The sequence below is a fragment of the Mastigoproctus giganteus genome, chromosome 9 (assembly GCF_048544385.1).
Source record: "Mastigoproctus giganteus isolate SK-2022 chromosome 9, ASM4854438v1, whole genome shotgun sequence".
Taxonomy (NCBI): Eukaryota; Metazoa; Arthropoda; class Arachnida; order Uropygi; family Thelyphonidae; genus Mastigoproctus; species Mastigoproctus giganteus.
This window is the reverse complement of record NC_143583.1, coordinates 144,305,048-144,327,905: the sequence shown is the minus strand read 5'-3', so window position 1 is coordinate 144,327,905 and position 22,858 is coordinate 144,305,048. Positions and strand designations below refer to the sequence as shown.

Genomic DNA, 22,858 nt, shown 5'->3' with positions numbered 1-22,858 from the left:
TAGTGTCTCAACAAAGTTACATTTTCTACCAGCTAATCAAAAAATGAGCTCTCCATCCTCCAAGATCCCTCCTTATAATTAAAACCCTTTTCTTCCATTCACACATTGTGTAGTATGGAAATTGACAATGTGCTCTTATGAAAAAATTAGTTCTGTGCTTGCCATTGTGTCTATTTCACCATATTAAATTTATATTTTGTTGCTAGTTGGCAATTTTTAAATTCAAATATGCAGAAGAGAGAGAGAGACCTAGCTGTTTCTAAAGTTGTTTTTAAATCGCTACAATTACTACTGAATAATGTGACTTAAAATATATACATTATAACATGTAGAACCCACTTTAGGGATGGATTTAGGACTTAAAACAAGTTAAAAAATAAAATAATAACATAAAAATATAAAGTTCATGTAAACATCGGTCTTATTTTGCCTTGTTTCTGAGTTACAGCCATTTTCTTGTTCCAGCATTGAATGGTAATTCAACTGTTTACAATCAATGTTAGATGTCTCATAGAGGGTCTTGCTGATGGCTATCTACACAAGATCCTGTAGTGTTGTTTGAGTGATTTCTGTTAGTTCTCCTGACAAGGGCAACATATTTGGATCTTGTTATTAAAATTTGGTACTGTGCATTTGCTATGATAATGGAGGCTTATTCAAGTTGAGAGTTGGCAGGCATGCATCTCTTGTATGGACTTGCTGCTAGGTGCAGTGCAACCGAAGTAAGACATCTGTATTCAGAAAACTAATCATGTGCCAAATAAGACCTTTCACATAATACACGAATGCCTTGCAGAAAGTGATTCTTCTAGAAAGCAAGTTTCAGATGGTGGCAGATCGATCAGCACCGGAACTGCAAATATGACAGACACCTGGAACTTTTAAGTGGATGAGGAGATCCATGATGAGGTGTTTCCAGGCTTGAATTCAGGTACATAGTAGTGATTTTGAGCATTTCCTATAAACATAAGCAGATCTTTGATGGAACACAAAAATGTACTCGGAACTCGGAAGCAAGGCAAAACAGACCTGTCTACATTAACTTTTTTTTATTGTTTTTAGATCCTAAATCCATCCCTGAAGTAGATCCATGCTATGCTACATTCTACACCTTGTGTAATGGCAACTATAATGTGTTTTTTTTTTTTTTTTTAATACATATTGATTGAACATATTCAGTTGGTTACCTACAACATATAAGGTATCCATGAGTCAGAAAGGCATCACGTGTATGTGTCGCTTCTACATACAGCAAGGTCATTTTATTACATCGTACTGGTTATACTCTCTTATGGTAAAAAAAATTACTTGTGACCTCCTGGAATCTCATAAATGGTCTGTTTTATTATGTTAAGTACCTGCATATTTTTTTATACATTTCATTTACAATACTAATTTTTCATGTTTCTATTGATATAAAAATATTTTCTGTATTTTCCAACTCATCTGGTATGCAACCCTTGTTTTCCCACAACTGGGAGCACTTTGTAAAGAACTATAAAGAAACTGAAAACAAGCATAAACGCTAGCAGACGAATCATCCTATGGGCCTGAACTTTTCACTGTTATATTTTACACTGAAAGGACTATCTGTGGGGTTTCTGAGCAATGCAACGCTGTCACCCCCTCTCACTAGTGGATGAACCCACTGCTTGGCAGGTATACAGGTACACTGCATTCACGTAGATGGTAATTTGATGTCAGTATGGATAAACATTGTAAGTCAACAGATTTTGAAAGAGGGATGATAGTGGGTACCCAACACATCGGTCACTCTGTTGTGGATGTGGTACAGAAATTGCATTATCCCCATTCAACAGTATCAAGAGTGTATTGTGAATACACCATTTCCGGAATAACATCTCATCATGGACGGCAGTCTGCACTGAGAAAAGTGGGGGATGAACATGGCCAACAACGTCTCACGTTATTTCAGCCAACCAGAGAGCAACAGTGGCACAAATCACCTATGACTTCGAGGAGGTGCAAGAAACATCTCCACCGAAACCCGGCTATAACTAGCCACAATAGGTTATGGGAGCTGACGACCCACCAGAGTTCCTTTGCTAACACCACGACACAGGACTCTACACCTGAACTGGGCAAAAGAACATCAGCACTGAACCTTGGATGATTGGAGACAGGTCTCCTGGTCTGCTGAATCCCATTTCCAGTTATTTCGAGTGTACTGACAGAAACTGCATGAAGCTATGTATTCGTCGTGTCAACAAGGACCTGTTCAGGCAGGTGGACAGGCGGTAATGGTCTGGGGTGTGTTCAACTGGCACACGGGACCTGGTATGTCAAGACTCATCTCTGAATGGTCTAGGTTACATGTCCATTCTTGCAGACCATCTGCAACTCGTTGTGGTCATCGTGCACCCACAGGACAATGGACTCTTCCAGCAGGAAAATGCCCCCCACAGAGCCCTCGTGACTAGAACATGGTTCAAAGAGCATTCTGCAGATTTTACCCACTGGAATGACCTCCCCGTTCAATGGACATGAACCCTGTGTAGCATCTTTCGGATGCTGTGGAAAAAGTCTGTTTCAGCTTTGGCTCCACCCAGGAATGCAACGTATTATGGACAGCGGTACAGCAAGCATGGATGGAAATACCTGTGGAACGCTTTCATGAAATAGTGGACTCAATACTTCGCCGTGTAACTGCCCTTATCCAGGCGAAAGGTGGGCATACCTGTTACTAGGTTGGTAACCCACGAATTCTGTCCACTAAGTATATTATACACTGAGTGATCACTGAATTATGACCACCCCTATGAAAACTGAATGTGACCCGTTGACCACGTGAGGCACGAGTGCAGAGTTAGTCGACCTATGTAGCATAGATAAGGTGTCGGTGGTTCAGCAGGTAGTAAAATTGCGAGCGTGATGAGTAAAAGGAAGAATTATCGGACTTTGATAAATGACATTGTCAGTGCTTGACAAGCTGGTGCCTTGATTTCCCAAACGGCTGAACTGGTGGGGTGTTCGAGAGATGCTGTAGTTAAACTGTACCAAAAATGGTCAAATGACCTGACCGCAAAACTGCAAAGGTCAGCAAAGGTTTGATGTTACAGGTGAGCACCACCTCTAACATCAAATTCGTACAGGTGAACAAATGCAGCATTGTTAAAGAGTTGACTACCCAATACAACCCAGAACAATATCTGGGGTGTTCGAGAGATGCCATAGTTAAAGTATACCAGAAATGGCATGAAAATGGTCAAACAACGACCTGACGGCAAAACTGCAAAGGTCAGCGAAAGGTTGATGATAGAGGTGAGCGCAGGGTCCGGCGATTCACACAGGCGAACAGGCGCAGCACTGTTGAAGAGTTGACTACCCAATACAACACAGGCAAACCCGGAACAATATCTGGCATAACCATGTGTTGCATGCTCTCACGTATGGGTTATACCAACAGACAACCCCTATGGCATCCTCTCCTAACCAAGGTTCATTGGTGTAAAAGACTCGCCTAGTGCAAAGAGCATGCAAGTTGGATGTTAGAAGACTGGAAGAAGGTGTGCTGGTCAGATAAGTCGTATTATTTACTCCACACCGTGGATGGTAGTGTACGGATTTGGCATCAATGTCAGGCTCTTGATCGATCCATCATGTATGGTATCAAAAGTAAAAGCCGGTGGATGCGGTAGTATTGTGTGTGGCATGTTTCACTGGCAGGAACTTTGACCCCTGGTGCATGTGGAACAACATATCAGTGGTCCCCGCTATTGTCAACTGCTTGCTGACTGTGTACGTCCCACTATGTTACACTTTATTCCCGAATGGCGATGGTATCATTCAAGATGAATGCACTGAGCCATCGAGCACTTGTTCAGGAATGCTTTGAGGAACACAGTTCTGACTTTAAGCATATAGATTGGCCTCCAAATTCCCCTGATATTAATCCCATACAGCACTTGTGGGACACTATGGAAAGGCATATCAGGCGTCTGGATACACCAATCACCTGCATTGCTCACCACATTATTCATGGTTGGCCATACTTCCCGAACACTTCCAACATCTTGTAATCAATGCCACGTTAGATCTCTGCTGTACTGAGGGCAAAAGGAGGACCTATTAAGTATTAGATAGGTGGTCATAATTCAGTGATCACTCAGTGTATACACACTGGTGGGTGGGGAGGCCTGAGACTAGTGATCTGTTTACTGTCACCAGCTAAAAACAATCTTTCGAAGTAAAATTTAACAAAATGGTTGTGAATTTATCATTTTTAAATCATTACAAAAAGTTAAGTCAACATTTTTTAAGTGGGTGTCAGTAAATTGCATGCATTCTGTGATGGAAATGCCTGTTTTCTGAATGTAAAACCAGTTTCCACAAGCAAAAACTACATCCCTATCCTGAGATCAATTAACTCAGACAAAAAAAAAGTTCATAAAATTTTATCATGTCATTGAGAGGACTCGAACCCAAACAGTTTACACTCTGTGTAGGAAGGAACATGATTGTGCTACTTGGCCTTTTTTCTAGGAACTAATTAGTCATTTTGTAAACAAAGGCAAGCCCTTGCAGGTAGCATAGTTGGTAGAATCGCTGTCCTCTCCACACCAGCTGGAAAAGATCTGAGTTCAAATTCCGTTGATGACAAGGAATTTTTATGGGCATTTTTTACAAAGTGGCTGAGGTAGTTGGTCTGACTAGGTTTTTTGTCCAGCAAAGAGGTAAATCCAAAACAGAACATACAATTTACAGACATGACTGAAGGTGGCCTAAGTTGCTAATGCACCTAAAATGCAAGGAAGTTGAATGTTTAAATAAGAACCAAATGTATAAACCAAACTAATAGAATTGGAGGGTCCTTTGGTGGTCTTTGCATAGGAGACCAAATATTCTGACTAAGCCAGTATGTCTGATTGGCTTGTGGCTGACAAGCCAAGTAAGTAAAAAAAAAATGTGCTATTAGATCCGACAAGAGCAGCATCTACCCTTACCTTGTGTATTAAATACATATATGCATAAAAGACATCAGCAACCTATGCCATATTGGACTGTATACATTGTGTACATTCTCTGCTCTACTTGATTATTTGCTTGGAGATAAATTGGAGTTTCCAACTACTCAGCCACAGAATGCAAAATCAGAAATGTTTATTGCGTCGTCGATGGGATTCGATCCCTGCACTTTCCTACACCCAGTGTGGAAAGACTGCGATTACAGACATTGTGCAGACCGTTAGACTAAGTGAGTATACTTGATTTGGCCTGATGGATTTTAATTTTGGCTTGTGCAACGAAAGGTTTACTAGAGATATCCAAATACTGCTTGTTAAGTACAGGATACTAAAAAATGATTGGCAATTCCTATGTACTTTTACTTTCAGCGAGATATATAGTAGACAGTGTAAGAAAAGTTGCTGACATTCACTTTACAATTCTGATGGTTATGTTGAGATTTGAATACACAGTTTATCGAAACTACCATATATCCCAGTTTAACCAATTGTTGGGCAGATGGTTAATTTGGTACAGTGGTTAAAGAATACTGGGAATGCAGTTCGATGAACTGAGGAGGCCACAATATATTGTTTCATTAATATGTGCATGGCTGGTGCAGCACGGTAAGCCTGATGGGGTGCTACATTATCAGATTGCACCAGGGGGTTTCCCCCATCTTTGCAAGGGGTGTGGTCAGGGGTGCCAAAATTCAAAATTTTTATTATATTTCATGAAAGTATCTCAAAGAAGCCAAATACATTTCTGCTTAGTGGTGCTAAAAACCTAATGGCCACACCTGAATATGTGTAACATAAATGGTATAGTTGTTTAGCATATGTTTGATGAAATCTTTTATGTCCCCTAGTACTCCAGCAATATCTTTTTTAAAATAGATATACATTCACATCATCCCTTTTACAGTTTTGAGCAGCCACATATCTTAAAAATTCTGTGTAAGCATCAAAACAAGTAAGGCTATCAGTCGGCAGTATGTTATCTGTAATTGTGTACGATGATGAGCCAAAACCGTCACTCTGACGTCTACCACCAGAGCCAAAACCTACCGAATATGATGTTGGTCCTGCATGTGAAGCCAAAACAGATTGTACCCCCCAGCAAAGCATGGATGCTACTAGATTTCTAAATGTGTTTTGATATCTGGTACCAGCAGATCGTTTAAACTCCTGTAAGGTCAGTGGTTGAGAAACCCCAGTTCGGAGTTACTGGGGTTTCTAATGTTCCGCGAACCAGTCTCAAACAATCGGGGTGGTCGCATGGTGCATTATCCTGATGAAAGACGGCACCGCCAGAGGAAAAGACAGTTGCCACGAAAGGTTGTACCTGGTCAGCAATGATGTTTCAGTAGTGTGTTTAGTGTTAAATGGCACCGGGGGTTTCCCCCATCTCCGTGTTGTATACATTGTGGTTGTGAAACAGAACACTGTCAATTCCAGAGGTTTAAAAGTGTGATGTTTAGGTAGGTGGTAGACGTCAGAGTGACAGGCACATGTATGACGATCCAGGGTATCCTAGCAGAACATCGCCCAAAGCACGACGCTGCCGCCACCTGCTGTTTTCGTCCCACAGTGGCGAAAACATGCAGATGGCAGCATCCATGCACCAACATTTCCCAGGTAAACAACATACATGTACCCAGCCATCCACGTGTTGCAATAGGAAATGTGATTCATTGGACCAAAACGACCTTCCAATAAGGTCCATTTTCGATGCTCACATACCTTGCAGGCGCTATCACCAGTGAGCTGTGGTTAGCATGAGCACTCAGAGCGGCGGCCTGTGGTTAGGCAGCCCTTCTTTCAGTAGGGTTCTATGTACTGTGTGTGTTGTTACACATTATTCCAATCACCAGCATTCCAATTACCTGCGAGTTGCGCCACAGTTGCCATGTACCATCCAGGAGAGTCTTTACTCACCTCGAGCATCAATGAGCCGTGGTCGTCCAACATCGTCGGCAGTTTGTGGGTTTCCCTCCTCGGACTACTTTCCGTAGGTACTAACCACGACTGACTGATCACTAGCCGTGTGGGTAAAGTGCCTGCCTGGCAACCCAAAGGTCGCGGGTTCAGATCCTGCCTCGGGCTTGGATCAAAGTACTGCAAAACCCTTGGGAGGTGCATTATGACCACAGAAGCCAATGCGCCAACAACTACCAAAAAAAAAAACAGCCATGCCGTTTCGGATATGTTCTAACCCAGTCGTCTGGCCATTACAATTTGGCCTTTTGTCAGACTCGCTTAAGTCCTCTGAAGAATAAGAGTAATACAGATTAATGGAACGCAATATCAGGTGTTTTTTATACCGTGTCTCGACCCATGAACCCACCGTAGTTCAACTGCAGTTGCTTCGATTTGCATAACGACTCGATGGTCATAACATTGGCTCATGGGTGTATATTCTTCAGTCTGTTTGCTGGACGGTATATCCTATTTGTTATTGTTCTTATACTTTAGAACTACAACAAGGAGTTTCTGGGAGAAAAACCATAATACCATCGCTTGAGACCGAATGACAGTCATGTTATGAAAAAGGCTAATAAAAATTCCTCACATCACTGACTGGATTCGAACTCAGGTCTTTTCCATACAGTGTAGGGAGAATGGTCATTATTATCACCTTTACTACCAGCGATGGCTGCTATATCCGAGCTTGCAGAAGAAACAGCTTTGTGATGCTTGTCTGCAATCAACTAACTCATCCTTGTAAAAAAGTCAATAAAAACGTTATCATTGACGGAATTCGAAATTAGATCTTTCTCCAGCAGTATACAGGACAATGGTTATAACAACTTTGTTACCCACGAGGAGTTTTCCTTAAAAATTGGAGTACCCTGTGTGACAAGAAATAAAGTGTTTTAACACCACAATAAACATTTTAATAAATGAGTTTCCCTTTACAAACCATTACTAGAGTGATGCTCACATGCACTGAGAAAAGTCAGCCCTATCGGCACAAATTTAGAGTCTGCCTGTTGTCATAATTAATTTATTGTTGTAGGCTGTGGTAGGTGGAAACATTTTAGCGAAACTACTCAAGTTTCCGTTGCAAAAATATCAAATATTCACATATCTATACACTTGCAATCAGATTTTATTGGTAGTTTTCAGTGAAAAAGTAGTGGCGTCTCGTCTACTTTGGATTACTTTCGGCTGTGTCTCACCTATCTTGGATTAATTTTAGCATTAGCATTAGTAGAGGCATATGATGCAAGAAAGCAAGCTTATTCAGCATCAGCCAAAAAAAAAAAAAAAAAAAACCCTCTCCCATTTCACCCCTCCGTTCGTTCGAAATACCTGTCCAGTTGAGCTTTAAATTTGTTTAGGCTATCAACTTCAACAACAAGTGATGGAAGTCGGTTCCACCAACCAACCACCCGCTGGCCAAAGGCAAATTTCCGCCCATCTATCCGACATCTGTCCTTCCTCAATTTGAATTTATGCCCTCTGAGGTGATTATTCTGAGAAAGATGAAGAATCCCATTGGCATTGAGCATGCTCAAACCATTCAAAGCCTTATACACCTCTATCAGATCACCTCGCCGGTGCCTAGTCTCCAGACTCTGTAATTTGCAAAACTTAAGCCTTTCTTCGTAAGAGCAACCCTTTGTTCCATTTACTAATCTTGTTGCCCTTCTCTGTACCCGTTCCAGCAGCTCTACATCCTTCTTGAAATGAGGCCTCCAGACCTGTATACAGTACTCAAGATGTGGCCTAACCATTGCCTTATACAAGGGAATAATCACCTCCTTATCCCTGCTAGAAAAATTCCTGTATATCATTGACAAGACACCATGAGCTACTCTTGCAGCTCGTCTGCACTGCTCAGAGAACTTCATATCTGCCTGCACAATTACCCCCAGGTCCTTTTCATTCTCCACCACTGTCAGTGTAGTACCGCAGAGTTGATACATTGCTCTGGGGTTACTGTTACCCATATGTAGTACTTTACATTTGTCAATGTTAAACTTCATTTGCCACCTCTCAGCCCATCTGTTCAACCTTTCCAGATCCTGTTGCAGCAGCATAGCGTCAGTAGTGTCCTTAACGACCCTGCCAACCTTTGTATCATCTGCAAACTTAGACATTAAACTTGATATCCCATCATCAATATCATTCATAAACACCGAAAACAACAATGGACCCAACACTGAACCTTGAGGAACTCCACTAATAACATTAGTCCACGTTGAGCAGTGTCCATTGATTACCACTCTCTGTCTTCTGCCACTCAACCATCCCCTTATCCATAGCAGCAATTTGCCTCCAATGCCACACTGCTCCAATTTGTGCAGCAGTCTTCCATGTGCAACAGTATCAAAAGCCTTTCTAAGATCCAAATATATAATATCAAAGTTATTCCCTGCATCCAGTTCTTTTGTGACTACATCATAGTATCCAATCAAATTGGTCAGGCAAGACCTGCCCTTAACAAAACCATGCTGCGTCTGAGCTATAACTGAATTCTTGTCTAGATGATCCTGCAGTGCTTCTTTAACCAGTGCCTCCATTAATTTACCTGGAACAGAAGTTAAACTAACAGGTCTATAATTACTTGTGTCAGCCTTTGATCCTCCTTTGTGAATTGGGGTTACATTTGCACATCTCCAGTCTATGGGTACCTCCCCTGAGTCCAAAGAAGTTCTCATAATTATGGCTAGGGGTTTGCATAGTTCCTTTGCTGCCTCCTTTAATATAACTGGATAGATCCCATCACCCCAGGTGCCTTTTTTATGTTTATCCTCAACAATCTCTCCTCCACTTTCCTCTCAGTTATTACAAAATCATCCAGCTCACTGCCAATGTTTACTTTACCTACATCATTCTCCTTCCTGAATAACTCCTCATGCGTGAATGTAGATGCAAAATACTCGTTTAGATTGTTAGCCACCTGAGCAGGATCCTCAACTGTTGAACCATCAATATCCAGTGGACCAATCTGATTCATCCCTTTCCTTCTCGAGTTCAAGTATGTAAAGAACTCCTTTCTGTTTTTCTTTGCATCCTTTGCCAAGGATTTTTCGTAGTCTGCCTTTGCCTGCCTGATCTCCTTTGTGACTTGGTTACAGACCAACTTATATCTATCATAGGCTTCCATGTCACCCATTAATTTGTATGTATCCCATGCATTTTTCTTCTCTGCCACATGTCTCATTAGTCCATCTGACAACCATTTAGGCCTAAACTTTGAACAATATTTCTTAGTTGGTATGTAAAGCCTGGTAGCCACCAAGATTAGTTCCTTGAATGCTTCCCATTTTGAGTTTGCTGTTGGTAACATCATCAGTTGGTCCCACTGTATAGAATTTAAATACTGTCTCAGACCATCATAGTCGCCTTTACGAAAACAAAAACCCTTCCCTTTACCTCTGATGGTAGTTACCTCCTTGAGTAAATCCCACTTCAACACACTGTGATCACTGCCACCTAGTGGTTCATTTATCTGCAGGTTCTTAATGCATGAAGAATCACTACTGATAATCAGATCAAGAGTATTGCTCCCTCTTGTTGCCTCACGAACATGCTGATGTAGAAAACAATCATCCAATAAATCCACAAAAGCCTTGCTAGTGTGCGAGTGACCAACCCACAAATTCCAGTCAATATCTGGGAAATTAAAATCCCCCATTATAAGACTCTCTGATTTACTGGCCCACTCTATTTCCCTGTACAATATATTATTATACTCATCAGAGTCATTAGGCCTATAGCACACTCCTACTCTCAATTTTGATTTCCCTATGCTTATGTCACACCAAACTGACTCGACACTGCCCTGTCCATTGATGTCAACTGGCTTCACTTCCTTTGACTTTATGTGTTTCTTAATTAATAGCATAACCCCTCCTCCCCTCCTGTCCTGTCTATCCTTTCTATATACATTGTATTCCCCAAATTCCAGTTCCGCATTACTTATATCTGTGTGACACCACGTCTCTGATATCCCAACAATATCTGCCTTTGATGTTTTGAGCAATAGCTCAAATTCATCAAATTTATTTACCAAACTCCTAGCATTGGTGTACACGCAGGTATACATGCACCTGTTTCTATTCTTAGCTACCCTAACACAACCCATGTGTTTACTTGTAACGCAATGACTACCAGCAGTCTCTGAAATATCCTGCATCTTGTTTTTCAGACTTCTGCTCATTTGAATAGAAGCAGTGCAAGAATCACTTCCACCTCTGCCAGTGGCTACTGTTAATCTATTAGTCCTTGTATCCCCCCCAACTAGCAGTTTTCCGACCCACCTAACACTGCCTCGACAGCATCAGCAAAAATTCTTGCACCCTTTCTATTTAAGTGTATCCCATCCCTGTAGAAGCAATCTCTCCTGTTAACAAGTACAGTCCAGGCTGAAAAAAATTCTACCCCTTGAGCCTTGCACAATCCCTCCAGGGCCGAATTGATCGACAAGGCTCTCATCATATACTCCCTCCTATCGTGTCTGGGCAGAATTGCAGACACTTTCAAGTTCAACCCTAATTCACGGCTTTTTTTCAACAGTAACCTGTACTTGCTAAGTAATTCCGCCGGTCTCCTACTCTTAATATCATTAGTGCCAACGTGTACAACTATATCACCCTTTGTGCCCTTAAAAGATGATATCCGCTCTACAACGTCATCAACCTTTGCCCCTGGCAGACATACCCTGGTCCTATTCCACCTATCCTTTTGGTGGTATTCACCTACATAGGTAATCATTTTGGCAGCCTAGGCCTTCTAATTGAGACCACAGGGGTTCATTAACCCCAGGGTCCTGAGATGGATATCATCATTCTTCTCTTTCTTGGCGATTCTCTTTTCTCTCTCTCTCTCTCTCTCCCTCTCACTCTCACAGGGTAACTCAGGAATTTTTTTTTTTGGCTGCAGCATAAGCCTCAGGCTTCCTTGCACCATATAGTTAATAATAATAATTTCTGCCATGCTGAAGACATCAAGCGGAGTTAAGTTCTATGGTGGTTCTAGAGTAGGGATGGGAAAAAATAATAAAAAATAAATAAATACATCAACATATTAATCATATGGTAATCGAAACTCATATATGGATGTATCGCAACCAATGTATCGGTATATTAAAATGTATGTACTGTATTGTACTAGCAGTACTTTAGTTGGCAAAAAAAAAAAAAAGTACGATACCCGAATATCGTTTTAGAGATATATCATTGCTAATATCACGATGTTTAATGCCAAATATATCGATATACCAAAAAATTAAAGGGTTTAAGGCCATTCAGTAATTCTCCTATGCTTCACCTCTCATTTTTGTTTAACCCCTCCTAGCCAGACTGAAATAAGGAGAGAAACATGGTATTGGGAAATGCTACACGGAAACAAGCTTATACAGCAGCAAAAAAAAAAAGAAAAGAAAAGACATCTGCACATCTACTCTTAGAAATAGTCTAATCCTTCCTTAGAGCCCTCGTAGGTAGCAAAGTTGGTATAATCACCATCCTCCCCCCTCACCAAGTGGAAAAGACCTGAATTCGAATCGCTTCGTTGATATAAGGAATTTTTTGGGGCTTTCTCAAGCGCAAGTAGTACGGTTTTTTGTCCAGCAAACTACAAATCGACCACAGAACCCATGCAATTTACAGACATTATATTTGGCACAGTGTGGCCTCAGTTGATGATGATTTGCTAAAGCCCTACCAACCACGCAAATAATTCCTTAAACCAGGGTGGCCATATTTTGAAAATTGGGAAGCGGGACAACTTGAAACGAAATGTTTATACTCCGGCACGACCACCAGGTCAGTGGATTTTACAATAAATCAACCTATACAAATATTAATCATATTTAGCAGGTACAGGCTTGAATCCCAGTCAACTCAAAGAGTTCGTTCTACTATAGTCGCGCTCATCATCACTAGGCTATGTGTAGTATAGCATTTTTTCCTTGAAAAAGTAAAAATAAAAATATAAAATTACAATTAAAATACATATTTTTATCAATCTATCAATCAATCATAGTATTTATTTGTTATATGATTGTTGTTAATATGTATTTTTCCTATATAAACTATAATACTGTAATATTATTTATAAGAGTTATTTTAAAAATAGCGAGGAAGACTACTTTTAGATTATATATTTTCTTTAAATTTTGCTAGTTTTTAAATTTCTTCTCCTTCCGGAGATTTTAAAAAGTTTTTAAACTCTGAACAGGACATGTTATAGTTTTCTTTCAAGTTCGGCTTCTAAATTTTGTAATAAAAGACATGTGTTTGCTTTTCTTGTTCTGCTTGTTTCAGCTTATTAACTGTATTCAATAGCATAATTTCTGTGTTGCAACCAGAAATTTTATTTTTTGGGGTCTCGTACCTTTTTCATTGGTAGCCTTTACCTGACAGTACTGAATATAAAATAATATAATATAAACTACATGCACCGCTGGACAAAATTAACAGAACACGTAGAAAACGTAGTTTAACTCATGCAGCTTTCGATGAAACCGGACAAAATTTGGTATTGTGGTATACCGCAGAATATAGATAAAATAGGGAGACAGCTAGACACTTCGGACGGGTATAAAGGACATTTATAGGTGTTGTATAAGAATTTAACCCCAGAGGCTCACATCTGGTGAGTATGGGCTTGGCACACCCAGGGTCCTGAGCTAGATATCATCATTCTTCTCTTTCTTGGTGATTCCTCTCTCTCTCTCTCTCTCTCTCTCTCTCTCTCTCTCTCTCTCCCTCCCTCTCTCTCTCTCTCTCTCTCTCAGGGTAACTCAGAAAATTTTTTTTGGCAGGTGTAACATAAGCCTCATGCTTCCTTTCACCATATGGCTAATCATAATAATAATAATAATAATAATTACCAAAAAAGTTACATTACAGAAGTCGAAAAAAGATGATCGAAAATATGGTTACATGACATCAGTAGGGCGTATGATCCCTTCCAACAAATAAGCAGGCTTTACAGCCGCGAACCATGCTCGATATAAGGGTCTCTATACGATTCTGTGGCAACAAATTTCACTCTTCCACCAGCGCAGACCTTAGCTCACCAAGTCACGAGAAGTTGGCTGTCGGCGTGCAATGCGACGTCCAAATCCGATCGATACACGGCAGTCGTTGGATATCTTCAGTTTCAAGATATTCCTTCACCAATTGAGCACTATGTGCAGTTGCGGTGTCGTACATCAAAAGAAAATTTGGGCCAACCGCACCCATAAAAAGTCGCACATAGGGTTTGCGGGTTTGTTCTCGGTACCTCTGCACAGTTATGATAAGCCTATCAAAAACATGAAGAGAGGTGCTGCCATTGATCATTGTTCTGCCACACATGAGAAAACCACTTCCACCGTAAGTGTTGCTTTCTCTGATGTTGGACGGATGATACTGAATTTCTCGTTGCCTCCGGAACAAAGAACGTATGGAACCTGTGTGCAGGCTAAAACGAGTCTTATAATAGAAGAGAACTGTACTCCATTTGTCAGGACTCTAAATTATATGTTCATGTCACCAGTTTCGAAGAGCTCTGCAGTGTTTTGGGGTTAATGGGATAAAAAAAATTAATAAAAAATAAATTATTATATTAGAGTAACCTGGAAAGTTACTTTAAACTACTTATGTTTATTGTGTCTTTAAATTACGTGGGTTTTTTGGTCGATTTGCTTGCTTTCCTGGACGAAACCCCCTCCCCCCCACCCCGTTTTTTCCCGGTAAAACCGTGTTAACTACGTCTGAGACCGATTAACTCAGCCACGGAGTGAAAAAAAACCCCATAAAAGTTCCTTGTGTCATCAACAGGATTCGACTCCGGGCTTTTCCATCCGGTGTGGGGAGGACGGTGACGATACCACTGTGCTACACGTGCAGTGAGGTTACTAGGATACAAACAACTGGCTTTCTTGCAAAGAGTCTACTTGAAATGAATCTGCTTAACAGAATTCGGTTGGAAATGTTTTCACCTATGGACGCATCGACTTCAAGGATTAGCATTATTAGCATTAGTAGAGGCATATAATGCAAGAAACCAAGCTTATACATCATCAGCAAAAAAGAAACTTCCCATTTCAACCATCCATTCGCTCTAAAAAACTTTTCGGCTCTTGAATTTATTTAAGCTATCAACTTTCACCACGACAGATGGAAGTTTGTTCCGGCAATCAACTACCTGCTGGCTAAAGGCAAATTTCCGCGCATCTATTCTACAACTATCTCTCCTCCATTTGACTTTACGCTGCCTCAGATTCGTAATTTGTGAAAGTGGAAGAATCCCACAACACTGAGCCTTCTAAAACCATTCAAGGTCTTGTACACCTGAATCAGATCACCTTGCAGGTGCCTAGTCTTCAGATGCTGCAATTTGCTGACCTTAAGCCTTTCTTGATCGAAACCTCTTTGTTCATCTCACTGATCTTTTGCCCTTCTCTGTACTCGATCTAGCAATTATACATCCTTTCTAATATGAGGCCTCAAGACCTGTAGGCAGGACTCAAGGTGTGGTTTGACACTACCTTATAATCACCTCCTTATTTTTGCTGGCAAAATTCTTGTGTATAATTGCCGAGATTCCATTAGCTGCTCTGGCAGCCTGCCTCACTGCTCAGAAAACTTCACATCTAACTGCACAATTAAAACCAAGTCTTTTTCATTCTCCACTACCCTTGAGCGTACTACCGCACAATCAGTATCACAGTTGATGATAGGACTTCTTAGAATTCTGTCTTACTGTTAGAGCCAGATAGCGGCCTGTTCTGTTTGACCTATCCCTCTGGCGACCTCGGCCAGTTCTTCCTGTAATGGTTCCTGTCTCCTTAAACTGCTTTCTTAGTGCCGAGACGGCACAGTCTGGCCGGGTATCACAGTGGTATCGTTACCATCCTTCTCATACCGGGTGGAAAATGCCCAGGTCGAATCCCGTCAATGGCAAGAGGAACTTTTATGGGCTTTTTTTAATCCATGGCTGAGTTAGTGGGTCTCAAGTGTAGATAGCAAGATTTTTCCTCATGATATGGGGGTTTTCGTCCAGAAAAACTGACAACTCGACCAGAGAACACAAGTAATTTTCAGATTACACATCACATCGGTATATGCAATAACTTACCAAAAACCAAACTATTAAATTTGGCCACCCTAATATTTAAATTCATATGCTGTGCTTATTTCTGTTAATTGCATGTGTTCTATGGTCGGTTTGTCTGTCTTGCTGAAGGAAAACCCCTAGTTTCTGGTGGAAAAAACAGTGCTATCTACTCTTGAGACCGATTATCTCAGCCACGGAGTGAAAAAAGCTCATTAAAGTTCCTGGCGTCATCGACTGGATTCAAACCCGGTGTGGGGAGGACGGTTACGATACCACTGTGTTACCTACGCTGACAACAATAACTTACCGGGTGACCCTAATATATAATTTTTTTTCTCGTTTTGCCGAGAGGACAGTAGTAGTAGTAGTAGTAGTCGCATGTGATGCAAGAAAGCAAATGTATGAGCTTATGCAGCATCAGCCAAAAAAAAAAAAAAAAAAAAAATCACACCATTCCCTCCAAATGCCTGTCCAGTTCCTCCTTAAATTTATTCAACCTATCAACTTCCACAACGACAGATGGAAGTTTGTTCCAGCAATTAACCACCCGCTGGCTAAAGGCAAATTTCCGCACATCTATTCTACATCTGTCTTTTCTTAATTTGAATTTATGCCCCCTTAGGTTCGTAATCTGAACAAGTGGAAGGATCCCATCAGAATTCAGCGTGCTCAATCCATTCAAGGCCTTATATACCTCAATCAGATCACCGCGCAGGTGCCTAGTCTCCAGCCACTGCAATTTGCAGAACTTAAGCCTCTCTTGGTAAGAGGATCCCTTCATTCCCCTCACCAATCTTGTTGCCCTTCTCTGTACCCGCTCAAGTAAATCTACATCCTTCCTAAAATGAGGTCTCCAGACCTGTACGCAGTACTCAAGGCGTGGCCTGACCATTGCCTTATACAGAGGGATAATCACCTCCTTTTCCCTGCTAGCAAAATTCCTATATATCATTGACAAAACCCCATGACCTGCCCTGGCAGCCTGTCTGCATTGCTCAGAGAACTTCATATCTGCCTGCACAATTACTCCCAGATCTTTTTCCTTTTCTACCACCTTAAGTGTATACCACACAGTTGGTACGTTTCTCTGGGGTTATTTCTACCCATATGCAGTAATTTGCATTTGTCAAGGTTAAACTTCAGTTGCCACTTCTTAGCCCATCTGCCCAAATTATCTAGATCCTGTTGCAGTAGCAGACTGCCATTACTGTCATTAACAACCCTGTCAACCTTTGTATCATCTGCAAACTTCGACATTAAGCCTGATATACCTTCATCAATATCATTGATAAATATACAAAACAACAGTGGACCTAACACCGAACCCTGTGGGACTCCACTAATAGCATTAGTCCAAGAAGAGCAGCACCCATTGATTACCACCCTCTGTCTTCTCGCGTGACATATTAAGCCATCGTACCACATCCGCCTACGACTGTCCGGTTTCAAGTCGTCCAATGGAACACTATCTTAAATAATCATCGTCCTTTACACGACGGGTGGAAAAGACTCCTGGTTCGAATATCGTCAATGACGCGAGGACGTTAATTGGCTGAGTTAGTCGATATTTCCCCAGATACTGGGCTTTCTGGCTTATTTCTTTCTTTTTTTTTATGCTCACCTCAAATTTCAGCTCGTTTTTTTTTACATTGTACTTAAACGTATGGACGTTCGGAAACTATAGAACGGCGGGTAAAATTGGCAGCATTTTTACATAGTTTATAATAATAATTATTATGATTGACTTTACTAAAAAAATAACCCCTGTGGCTCACATCTGGTGAGTATAGGCTTGTTTTTTTTATAACCAGAGTTCTGAGCCGGAAATCATCATGCTTCTCTTTCTTCGTGATTCCCTGCTATTTCTGACTCTCTCTCTCTCTCTCTCTCTCTCCGGATAACTCAGAATTTTTTTTTTTTTGGCTGGTGCAACAGAAGCCTCATATTTCCTTGCACCATATGGTTAATAATAATAATTAGTACTTTAGATCAATTTGCCAATCTATGGCAATGGATTAAAATATTCTTCCGTATGGTAGCCACCTGGTTGCTTTCTTTAAGAACTACGAACACATGCGTGATTTGGACTTGTTGATAGTTAACTGGTCATGTGAGCCGGGTTTTGTATATTAAGGTGCTTATTAATCTGTAAGCTTTTTTAGTTAATTTGACATTTTATACAAATAATTTAGTAGTGAAAAAATGAGTGATTAGTCTTATCTCTTATTTATCACTTAACTTACGAATATTATTAATTAATATATTGTAATTTTACTACTAACATTCAAATATGTTGATATATTGATATTAAAACTGGTAAACATGAAAGCGTTCGATGAGCTCATTATACCTTGTGCATTATCTTAATTTTTGAGACTGCGTTATCGTATTAAGTTTGTACGATGGGCGAAACGTCGTGTATTGGGGACTCGCTTGCTATCCTGAGTATTACTTCACGTTCATACAGGGGCGTATTCAGGAATGGGCAGAGGGGCATATGCCCCCTTAACCAAAAATTTGAAATTAAAGAAAAAGAACGCAGGAGGCGTTCTAAAAAACCCCTTACTATGATACCTGGACCTGGTCGCCATCCCCCACCCCTTACGATGACACTTGGATACGTCATTGCGTACATAACAGGGTCAGGTATATATGAATCAATCACAGTTCGTGATTTTATGTGGCATATTGGTGGAAATCCTATCCCCCCATAAAATATTCATTTTAACAGTGAGGCATGGGAGAAGTCCCCACCTTCTCTGACCTTTGGAAACTCGCGTTCTTTCCCGTCTTCAGAAACACACAAACTATAATTCACTTATTACAAACTATATCACAGTATTAATTATTTCTTAAGTGAATCACAGTGCTTAGGTTGAAAGCTGAAAGGGGCGCCAAAAGAAAGATTAAACGTATTTTAAAAAGTTTTTTTTTTTTTTAATTAAAAGGTTTTTTTTTTTTAATATTTTAAAAGAGGGTGCAATTTTTCATTCTTGCCTCATGTACTAAAATGGCTTTGCATGGCCCTGTCCCTCCCATATCTCACTGTTAAAATAAATATCTGTTATAATTAGTAAATATAGGTATACATACATAGAAAAAAATGCCAGATACCTGACATTTTTTTCTATGTATATAGTAGAACCTCAAAAATCTGGCACATTTTTGAATATTTTTTAGAAGATAGGTGACCTTACAAGGGCAAAGTGGTAATAGCCTAGCCAGATTAAAAAACACACACACACACTAGAGGATTTATTAATGGCACATAAATGCATTATGTGCGATTAATAATTTGCAAACACTAAGAGCTTTCTATTTTGCATATTTCCTAGACAGTATGTTATTGTTATTTCTATGCAGCATATAAAAGGATTCATTTTGTTGAAATATTCAATAATAGCACACCTTGTAGTACAGTAGTATGTATTTAGTTTTTAAGGTGATTCGATTCAGAACCCATATCACACTATTTATATCTTATGTTGAAAAACTGTAGCACCCATACTGGAAGCAGTATTTGAACCCAGATCAAATTATATTAAGTTATATTATATTAGGTAAATATACTACCCACAGGACAAATTCAGCAATGTGGGTTAATATAATTCTGTATAATTTTGGCTTAATGCTGGCAACAGCCAGTCTGTTGACATTGTAGGAAACAAAGCTATACTTGGGTAATTCATTATTTTATTAATAAAAATATTTATTCATTATTTTTATTAATTTTATTAATAAAAATAATGAATTTTTATTAATACATTATTTTTATTAATTTTATTAATAAAAATAATGAATTACCCGTGAATAATTGGGTTGTATGCATAACCTTCAACAGACTAAAATTTTCAAAAATCTGGCATGTAGTAGTAGTAGATGCATGTGATGCAAGAAAGCAAGCTTATGTAGCATCAGCCAAAAAAAAAAAAAAAAACATTTCACACATCCATTCCCTCTAAAAGTTTGTACAGTTCCTCCTTGAGTTTATTTAGGCTATCAATTTCCATAACGACAGATGGAAATTTGTTCCAGCAATCAATTACCTACTGGCTAAAGGCAAATTTCAGCAGATCTATTCTACATGTGCTAGGTTCCAGGGATGCCAGATTTATGAGGCTCTGTTGTATTCATTTTAATAGTGGGATATCAGAAGAATATTATTTTCCTATTTTTGCCCATGTATAAAAGTCTGGCACTGTTGTTCACTTACATAACTGTAATGTAGTTGTTATGTAGTGAATTACAGTTTCCAACTTTTATACAAGGGCAAAAAAAAGTTGGGGGGAACAGTACTTCTCCCAAATCTTGCTGTTAAAATGAATATTTCATGTAGGTGTGGTACTATTCCCATATGTTGTTATGAATGTGTGGAATGTGATTCACTTAATAACTGATACTGTTATGTAAGCGAAGTACTAAATAAATTATCAAGTGAGTCCACAATACCAGATTCACTATAGAATGCCTTTGTTTTTTTTTAGTTGTATATGATTGACTTAAGCTCTTTTGAAAAGATCAGGGCAAATGTGTTTAATGTAATGTATGAGTACTATTTCCACAGTCTAAGAGCAGGGGTCATCAGTTAGTGGTCCGCATCTGGACTACGAAAAATTTATTATTCTTATTATTAGCCGTATGGCGCAAGGAAGCCTGAGGCTTATGCTGCACCACCCAAAAAAAAAAAAAAAAAATTCCCACTTTACCCTAAGAGAGAGAGAGAGAGAGAGAAGTAGAAGGGAATCACCAAGAAAGCAAGAAAGAGAAGAATGATGATATCCAGCTCAGGACCCTGGGTTTGCCAAGCCCATACTCATCAGATGTGAGCCCCTGGGGTAACCGCAAGGTAAATAAACCTAAATAGTTAATTTAAATATACTGTATATAAAAACTTGAGACATAATGTAAGTTATAATTGAACATACGGTTCTTTATATTACTCCTTTGTACAATCAAAGATACTGCGGATTAAAGGATAGCTATCTAGCACACCATGATACAGTTTCTTCAATGGAGTTAATTTCGTGTTTGCATTACATGCAAACACGAAGTTAACTCCATTGCATGCTGTCATCCATTATTAAGTCCATTGAATAGTGAAATCGCTAAGTTCTTAGTTTAGTGGATTTCAAATACGTGTTTTGTGCTGATTATTGTATGTGCGGAATACATTTTTAAAGATCACAAAAATATTTTACAAAATATATTTACTTTCTATTTATTATACATATTTACATCCCAAAATTAACCATTATGGATGAAATGAAAAGGAAAGTGGACAAGGAAAACAAGACAGTTTTTACCAGAGTGGACTAAATTATATTTTTTTACATATCCAAATAAAGAAGGATAGATTCCAGTGTATATAATTTGTCTTCAAAGAGTTGCTATTATTAAAAGTAGTAATCTGAAATATCATTATGATACGAAGCTTACAAGTTTTCATAATAAATACCCAACAGGAAGAGCACTTTGTAAAAATAAAGTGGCAAATTTATTATCAGGCTTCTCTGCTTCAACACAAATTATGAAACAGTATCTGTCCTAGCAAGGAAACAGTGATTGAAGCTGCCTTGACAGTGGTATTTCTTGGACTTTGGCTAAACGTTTGAAACCATTTACTGATGTTTGTATTGGGAAAGAATGTATGGTTCAGTCTGCCTCATCAATGTTTGAGAGTGATGGTGTTGATAGCATTCATTGAATCCCATTATCAGCCACATGCAACACGAGAAATTCAGAAATACTAGCAGAAGAAAATTTTAAACAAATACATCACGATCAACTTTCTGATCATTTTAAACAAATACATCACGATCAACTTTCTGATCATTTTAAACAAATACATCACGATCAACTTTCTGATTATTATTCTTTGACTCTGGATGAATTATGTGATATTAGCAATACTGCTCAAGTACTTATATGATTTTTTATAGAAAAAAAAAATGAGTAATACTATGAAGAACTCTTAATTTTGTTATCCCTTAAGGACAGAATTGTGGAGAAGACTTGTACAATTCACTTACTGAATTTATGAATATCATTGATTTTGATATGTCCAGGTTAATAACAATACGCAGAGATGGTGCTCCTGCAGTGACATCTTCAAATAAAGGGCTGGTTAAATGCCTGAAGCAGGATAACATAAATTTGCTTGGTTATCATTGTATAATTCGCCAAACTGTCTCATGTTGAAAACTTATAAAAAATTTTAATATGTAATGCAAAAAGTTATAAGCATGATTAATTTTATTTGATTAGCCATAACTATGAGAGCATCCTCGGACTCGGGGGAAGTACCCATGGACTGGAGATGTGCAAATGTGACCCCAATTCACAAAGGAGGATCAAAGGGTGATGCAAGTAATTACAGACCTGTTAGTTTAACTTCTGTTCTGGGTAAAATAATGGAGTTACTGGTTAAGGATGCATTGCAGGATCATCTAGACAGGACTGCAGCAATAATTCAGACACAGCATGGGTTTGTTAAGGGAAAGTCTTGTCTGACAAATTTGATTGGATACTACGATGTGGTTACAAAGGAACTGGATGCAAAGAATAATTTTGATATCATATATTTGGATCTTAGAAAGGCTTTTGATACTGTTGCATATGGAAGACTGCTGCACAAATTGCAGAAGTGTGGCATTGGAGGCAAATTGCTGCTATGGATAAAGGGATGGTTGAGTGGGAGAAGACAGAGAGTGGTAATCAATGGACACTGCTCTTCGTGGACTAATGTTATTAGTGGAGCCCCTCAGGGTTCAGTGGTGGGTCCATTGTTGTTTTCTGTATTTATTAATGATGGTATATCAGGCTTAATGTCCAAG

At 39.4% G+C, this 22,858-nt stretch overlaps 1 protein-coding gene across 3 annotated transcripts in view; it reads left to right on the top strand.

Moving 5' to 3' along the window:
- Window positions 1-18,071: 18,071 nt before the first annotated feature.
- The window catches only part of Vha44 (V-type proton ATPase subunit Vha44), a 249,734-nt gene continuing 244,947 nt past the window's right edge, over window positions 18,072-22,858 (top strand). The window contains exon 1 of one of the 3 annotated variants that reach the window (XM_090381677.1): window positions 18,072-18,159. The gene's annotated coding sequence lies outside the window, so the exon portion shown is untranslated. Of the gene's footprint in view, window positions 18,174-20,760; window positions 20,872-22,858 lie in introns of those variants that run through there. The other 2 variants (XM_090381676.1, XM_090381678.1) reach the window with 2 other exon arrangements.